Source organism: Ursus americanus, chromosome 21, assembly GCF_024610735.1.
Source record: "Ursus americanus isolate L20-20 chromosome 21, mUrsAme1.1.p, whole genome shotgun sequence".
NCBI lineage: Eukaryota > Metazoa > Chordata > Mammalia > Carnivora > Ursidae > Ursus > Ursus americanus.
This window is the reverse complement of record NC_142147.1, coordinates 35,981,223-35,989,645: the sequence shown is the minus strand read 5'-3', so window position 1 is coordinate 35,989,645 and position 8,423 is coordinate 35,981,223.

Here is an 8,423-nt window from a genome sequence, read left to right as displayed (position 1 = left end):
CTCTGCAAGGTAGACATCTCTTACTGTCTACGCAGGGCCTGGCCTGCATCAGCCCTCAGCAAGTCCGGGCTCGGGGCACGGAATAAGTTTAACCATCACGATGACCCTACAAGGAAGTATGCCTCATCTACAGGTGAGAGATGGAGGGCAAAAGTCAGTCCCAGTACATGCACAGGGCTGGCACACAGTAGGTGCTCAACACATGTTCTTCGGCTGAGAAATCAGCTCCACAGCAGTACTCGGATCCCAGGGACCAAGGGCACCGAGCTGGGACCAGCTCGGTAATTTCTTGCAAAGATAAACTTATAAAAATGACTGTGCAAAGTCTTCAGGACAGGAGAGGGGACACCCAGGGACACATGCGCTCCAGGTTTGATGTGAAAGGAGACAGGCTCTGAGGAGTGAAGTAAACATGGAGCAAATCTGCCCGGGAAACCAGCCGCTTTCCTTTGATCAGATACGAGGCGGCACCCAGGCCTGACAGCCAGGCTGGACAGCCCCGCGGGCGCTGATGGGACCCGCCAGGGCCTGGGGCCTGCCGTGCCTGCGGGGCCGCCAGCCCCGCCCGGGGTTTCTGCCACGCCTCAGAACTTTATGTTCCAAGCGGCGGAGGTCTTTCTAGTTTATCTGAGCTCTGGAGACCTGGATTTGATCCCGAGCTTCGTGGCCTGTCCTCCCAGGACTCACCGACCCATGAGTGTGACTTCCTGCAGATCCGGGGCGGGGAAGTTTCCTCTGGGAAAGCCTTGGAGCCAAGGAGGCCTCTTATCAAGTCTGAGTGAGGGGCCCCCTGGGGTCTGACAGCGGCTGCCTGCCAAGGGCTTCTCTCCTTCTGAGAAAAGAGGAAACGGTCTCCTTTAGAAATATTAAGGGCACAAGTATGTAGGGGCCTCCCTCTCCGGAGCAGAGGACGGGGCTCACAGTTACAGGGCCTAGGAAGATATCCTGCCCCACCACCCCTGTTAAAACTCCCCCACCTGATCACTGAAGCTTTTTGTGGAAGGCAGAACATGTTTTCCATGGCGATCAGATCAAGCAAGTAAGTGCTATAGGAAAGGGGCCGGGGTGGCATTCATCCATAAGTCATACTGAAGTGTGAATGACTTGTAGCAGAAAGAAATATCCTGGCACAAGAAAGAGGACCAGGATACATTCATTCATCCATTCAAACATTTGAGTACCTACTATGTGCCTGGCCTGGGGATACTGGGGACAGTAAAACCAGGCCCAAGCCCTGCCCTTCTGGGGCTTCCTGCCGAATGGACAAGTCAGGTATTAATCCAACCATGATTTTCATTAACAGTTAGATGGCACTTTTCAGTGCCTTTGAGTGCCTTAAAAATATTCACTCATTTAATCTATTGGGTACACTTAGTATCCCCATGTTACAGACAGGGAAACTGAGGTCGGAGAGACGAACAGCTTGCCTGAATATACATCACGGACAACTGGCAGAGCTGGGAGTCACTCCCAGACATTCCCTTCAGAGCCTGTGCTCAAAACCACTAAACCACATGCTCACAGGGGAGCCAAGCTGCAGGCGAGGGCCGGGTGTGGGGTGCTGGACAGAGGAGCCCTCGCGGGGCTCCCTGGGGAAGCGGTCACACACCTGAGCGCTGGTGGATGAGGCTGGACAGACGGATTTGGTTAGAGTGCTTCTGCGGGGCCCACCCTCAATATAAAATAAATAAATAACAAGGATCTATTGCAACTGCATTGATGAAAAGACAAATAGAACCCAAGCTGGAATACATTCTTTGTTTGTTTGTTCTGATTTTCAGAGAAATTAAGACACTTTCCGGAGCCCCTAAAAGTCTCGTGGGCCCTAGACAGTGTGCCTGAGAATGGCCGTGGGTCCAAAGAGCGCTGTGTGACATGGGGCAAGTCTCTGCACTCTCTGAGCCAGAGAGCTGGGTAGTGTGGATGAGCCCACTGGGCCCCTGGGAGGTGCCTGGTCCTTGCCAGCCCCTCCTGACCATGTCCTCTGTGAGCCAGGGCGGCCCTAAGTGGAAGAGGGCCTCAAGTTGGCAGTCGGCCGTAAGCACAGGCCCGCCCAGCTCTGCTCCCGGCAGTGAATGAAAACAGATGTCCCCTGAGCTGCTTGCTCTTGGACAGCCAGACCCTGGCCTCCGTTCACCTCCCCCCGCCCAACCGCCCCGTTACTGACCTCCTCTCACTGTCTGTCTCCCCCTCCACTCACAGCTCATGCCCTCCCCCTTAGGGAGCTCCCAGCTTCTGTCCCCCCTCCAGCAAGCCTGCTGGCCTCCTCCCCCTGCCCCAGAGTGACCGGTCCTCTGGGGCCAGACCTTCCAGGAACTGACCCTTTGGCTCTGGCCAATGGGACCTCCCCCACTTCCTTCCCATTCCGAGTTGCTGCAGGAGAAAGCATCCCCTTTCAAGCAGTAGGAATCCCTGAAGCCAATGCATGAGGCTCAAAAGGTCAGGTTTGACCTGGCTCTCTGCACCCTCGACCCCTGGCTGACACTCTGGTCCTATTAGCGCCTCTCTAGCTGCCAGGCCAGGTGTTCACCGAGCTTCTCTGGCTTCTTCTCCATGTGACTTGGCCACGTGTTTTTGTTTCTCCCTCCAAAGCAAATCTGATTGTGAAACCCCTCCACGCCCCACCTCCTAGGCCGTAGACCTTGGCATGGACCTGTTAGGACAAGGACAAACAGGCACAACCCCACAGGTCTTGCAGGTCTAACCTGGACTCACGCAACCGGATGCATGTTAGCATCTCCCGCAGGAGGGGGTTTCAACCAGCCCCGCACCCAGGTCAAGCCCAGACCAAAGTCAGAACCCAGGTCCACGAGATCAGAACAGGTAGTTTGCAAAGGTCCCTGGCTGATTCCGGTGAGCAGCAGGGGCCAGGAGCCCTGATGCATCTGGTGTCTCCTGGATGGGCCCCCAGCCCCACCTCCATGCTCCCACTCTCCTCCCTGCTACTGTAGCCTGGCCTCCCCCACAGGCTATTCACCTGCCCCTTTGCTCTAGGTCTTTGCATGCACTGCTCCCTCTCCCTGACACCCTTCCCTATTGTCTTTGCTGAGGAAACTGTTCAGGCTTCCACCTGTCTCCACTCCCAGCAAAACGTTCCCTGATCTCCAGGTCAGCTTGGCTCCCCTACAACAGGTTTTCATGGACCACGTGCCTCTGCTGGAAAGGACCCACGCCACGGGAGAGTGGAAGTGACGTTTCTTGTGACAATGCCTGAATCTCCCAATAGATGGTAAGTACTCTAAGGGGAGGGACCATCTCTTCATTGTTTGGGTTTTCTTCTTTTTCACCTACTATGCCCACAGCACATAGTAGGAGCTCAGCGAACATTCACTGTGTGGTTAAAGAGATGTTCCCACGCCCCACTCAGGGCTCCTCCCAGGTGACTTTGCTGTGACTTCCTAACGGCAGTCAGGGACCCTAGAGTCCCCCACCGCCTGGCACCAAAGTCTCCTGACCTGATCGGACAGATGTGAACACCTACAGCCACACCTGTCCCCAAGGTGTCATCATTCCCCAGCCACAACCTGTGCTAGACGGTGTCCTAGGAGCCAGGGACACACCTGCCCTCTGCCAGCCGGGCCGGAAGTCTGCTCGGCGTCCTTGACATTTGAGGCTGGCTCATTCCCTGTCATGGGGACCGCCCTGTGTGCCGAAGGACACTTAGCCTCTACCCACTAGATGCCAGTGGTGGTCTCCTCCCCACCAGCTGTGACAATCAAAAATGTCTCCAGACATGACCAAATGCCCCCTAGTCTGGGGACCAAATCTCTCCCAGGTGAGAACTCCTGCATCACTGGAGCCGACCACATAGAACAGAGCGGAGTCGGGGCGTTGGCTTATGGTCATGGCCGAACCGAGCACGCGTGCATGTCTGTCTGTCTGTATAAATCACACACACACGCATAAACTCACACTCGTAATTAAAAGAAAAAAACAAAAAGCAGTACCCAGTAACAAACCGCAGAAGCATGAGCGGAGGTTACGGGCTCTGAAGTCGGCCTGAGGTTCTGCGCCTGCTGTGGCTGGTGACCGCAGCGAGGCCCTGTTCTTCCCGGGCCTCCGCTTCTCGTCCATAGTGGAGCCACAGCCGCCCTCGTCCCTGGGTTACTGAGCTCACGGTGGGGTGCGAGCGCGACTTAGCATCCCCACCACCAGCGTTCCTCCAACATCCAGTTCTGAACGTGCTCTAGTTACGGAGATGTGCCATTCCGGCAGAGCAGACGACGACGACACAACTGGGGCCAGGTGCGAGCTGCTGGCGGATTCCGGTGAAGGGTGTGTGGATGTTTCCTGTAGTATTCTCACGTCTCGGCTTGACCGGCATCAAGATAAAGAGGCCTAAAAAATTAAAAGGGCAGAATATATAAAGAGCTCCTGCAACTCAACAAGAAGACAATTTAAACCCAATTTAAAAAATGGTCCGAGGTCTTGAACAGACATGTCCCCAAAGAACATATACAGATGCTAACAGGCGCACGAAAAGACACTCAGCATCGCTAGTTGCCAGAGGAGTGCAAATCAAAGCCACAGTGAGACATCCCCTCCCGCCCACTGGGACGGCGAGCACCCCGCATGCACGTGCACACACACGCACACACACACATGCATGCACACACGCATGCACACAGCACGCACGCACACACATGTACACACATGCACACATATGCACACACATGTGTCCACACATGCACCCAGACACACGCACACACACATGCACCCACACATGGGCACATACGCACGCACACATGCATGCAGAAACAGCAAGTCTTGGTGAGGATGTGGAAAAACGGAACCCGTGTCCATCACTGGTGAGAACGGAGCATCTGCCGTGCAAACATCTGGCGGTTCGTCAAAAAGGTAAACACGGAATTACCACATGACCCACCAATTCCACTCCCAGGTAAATACCCAAAATAACTGAAAACAGGTGTTCAAATAAAAACTTGCAAACAGATATTCATAGCGCTATTTACAATGCAGCTATAAAATAAATCAAGTACTGATTCGCGCCTCAACACGGACGAGCCTTGAGAGCATGATGCCATTGAAGGAAGTCAGACCCGCACAGAATATCCAGGACGGACAAACCTCCAGAGACAGAAAGCAGACTGGTGGTTCCCGGGGGCGTGGGCCGTGACCGCTAATGGGGATGGGGCCCCCTTTGGGGGTGAGGAAGATGTTTTGGAACTACACGGAAGTGCTGGTTGTACAACCATGTGAATGTGCTAAATGCCACTTAATCAAACACTTTAAAATGGTTAAAAAAATTTTTTTAGAGAGAGCATGAGCAGTGTGGGGGAGGGGGAGAGGGAGGGAGAGAATCTTAAGCAGACTCCATGCTCAGCGTAGAGCCCGATGCAGGGCTCGATCTCACAACCCTGAGATGATGACCTGAGCTGAAACCAAGAGTCAGACGCTTAACTGACTGAGACACCCGGCACCCCTAAAATGGTTATTTTTTTAATGCAAATTTTACTTCAATAAAAGCAAAGTGGAAACAAAACTAAAAAAGACTAGGTGAGCAGAACCGGATTTCAGCTCCGTGTGCAGCCGCCGCTTCTGGCTGGCCACTCGGCCCTCTGCTTAGGGCCCACCCCCTCACCCCCTCCTGCCTTTGTGGTCCAGGTGGGGGCTCAAGGTCCCTGATGGAGGGGGTCAAGGTCAAACAACCCCAGGAGATGCTGATGTTGACTCCACAAAACCCGAGCCAGGCCAAGCCATCCATGATGGTATTTGCTAAGATGTCCTTAAAAAACACAAAAGCAAAAAATCTCTGGCTTCAGACCAGCTGGGCATCAGACCATTCCCTCTCTGCTGATAGGATTCACGGCCTGGGGCTGAGCTGGAGGTTTCACAGCCCTGCCCCAGAGGGAACGCTCAGCCCTCCAGGGAGGTAAACACTCCCCCTGTTCTGCATGCAGCCTCATCTTGTGTTGTCCTGGGAAATCTGGGACATGGAAGTCTCTGGTGACAGGTCCTGCTACCCAGTGGGACCCGGAGAAGATGTGAGAGAGATCCCCTCTATCAGGAAGGAGACAATCCAGTGGGAAGACACAGACCAAGAAAACAGGTAAATTATGCTAAATGCTCTAAGGACTCAGAAGTCTAAGGAAGGCATGCTGGGTGCCGTGTCAGATGGGGGACCCTCTTTAGAGAGGGTGGAAAGGAGCAGCATCCAAGGGGTGACATCTAAACCCAGAGATGGGAAGGAGCCCAGCAATTTGAGGGGGAGAGTGTGGTGGGAAGAATCTTCCAGGCAGGGGCCACCTGCTCTGGCCCCAAAACCGCCGCACTGTAAAATCATGGGGGTCTAAGGGGCAGGAGGAAGCTCTCACTGCATCCAGAGATTAGAGGAGGAAGTGGAGAAAGGGGTGGTGGGAGCAGGATTACAAAGGAAAGTCACCTAGGGCTGAGGGTGCCTGACTCCCCCGGAGGCCAGAGCCAACCATGTATCCCACCTACCCTCTTACTGGTGATCAGTTCAGGAGTGGGTTAGCCATCTGGTCTGGACCAATGAGGTATCAGGGAAAGTCAGGTGCAATACTTCTGGGAAGGTGGTCCTTACACCTGACAGACATGCAGGAAAGTGATGTTTCCTCTGTGCATCTGGACTTTACCCGGTTAGGATGCAATGCCAGGATCTTCAGCAGCCACTTTGCCACCATGAGAAGACAGTTGGGAGAGGGAGGCCAATACTAAAATGGCGGTGTGGGGGGAAAAAAGCCCTGAGTCCTTACTGACTTTGCTGAACCGCTGAGTCTGGCCAGTCCTAGAGCTTTCCACCTGGGCTTCATGCTATGTGGGACAGACTCATCTTGCTTAGGGTTAAACTGATTGAGTTGGAGCTTTTTATTACTGAGTGCCAAATATATCCTGACTGATACGCACCAAGTTCACATCTAACCTGGCCGACCAGCATCCATGAAAGCCAAGACTGCCATGGAAAGAGTAGAGAAAAGTAGCATTTCTTGAGCACCCACTACATGCCACACTTGTACCAGGCACATTACGTAGGCCCCTCCTTAATTTTCAGATCAGTCCTTCGAGCTGACCCAATTATCCCCACTTAACTGAAAAGGAAACAGGCTGAAAGCTGATTGCCTAATTCCAAGGAGCGGGACCAGGTCGTGAACCAGGTCTGCCTCGGTCCGTGGCCAGCCTCTCTCCAGAGGTGGGACTGTGCTACCCCAGCAGGGGAGGGGCCTCAGCTTGAGCCGAACACTGTTTTCTGCCAACATCTGTCCTCACCTAAAAGGATGCTGATCTGCCAAATGGCCAGCAGCGCCCCAGAGCCAGAAGCCCACCAAGAGAGACGGGGAACTTGACTGGGTCCCATCCGACTGTGGAGACACCGTTGCCACAACCCACATGTTCATTCCATGTGAACCCTTCCTTCTTCCTTCTTCCTCCCTGGGGTCAACAAGTCAGGCAACTTGGCCAGGAGTGGTCAACAGGGACAGTGTGACACCCTGAGCTGCTTCTTTAAAAAATTTTTTTATTTATTTTAGAGAGAGAGAGAGAACGTGAGCGCTTGAGTGGGGAAGGGGCAGAGGGCAAGAATCTCAAGAGACTCCCTGCCGCTGAGCGCAAAGCCCGATCTCAAGATCCTAAGATCATGACCTGAGCTGAAATCAAGAGTCGGATGCTTAACTGACCCACCCAGGCATCCCAGAACGCTCTGAGCTTCTTGCTCCCTTCCTGGCGGGGACCCTGGAGAATGCTTTAGCTTGGCAGAGTTTGGGAAAAGAAGAGAAAGCAAGAATACTTGACCCTTATTATTCAGTGCCCAGTGCAAATAAATCTATCACTTGGCAAACACAAGCTGTCCTGCCATAAGTCACCGTGTGACGGGCACATAAATTCAGAAAGTGATTTCTGCCTGGCTGAGCATGCAGGGTCCCCAGTCCTGGCAGGCAGAAGGGAAAGGTGACAGCACCCCTCGGACCCATGTCCCACCGTCTTCTTCGTCCGTTTCTCTACTATCAGTAGCCAACTGCTTTCCCAACTTTTGTTCACTTATCTTTCAGTGGGAAAGTGGAAACGACAGTGGGGATTTAAAACAGGGGGATTCCGGCAGGACCTCCTTTACGCAGTACAGAAAGCAGCTCGCAGACTGACAACAACAAGATGCCACTGCCCCCAACCCCAGTGTGGGGTGTGGGGGGCGGCAAAGAGAGGGGGTGATGTTTCTCAGGCTCAGGCCTGGGGTCACCCCAAAGAAGCCTGTCTGGGATACTGGAGCCACAGAGGAGACACAGCCACCACCCGAGTCCCTTCCACGGCCCAGAGACGAGGATAAACCTCCTGGCTTCTCCCTTCCTTCTGCCCTCCAGCCACCCATCGGGGCCTCCTGCAGGCTAAGCCCAGTGACATGAGAGCAGGGGACATGCTGCCTGAGGAGTCAGGCCTCTGGGAACGTCCCC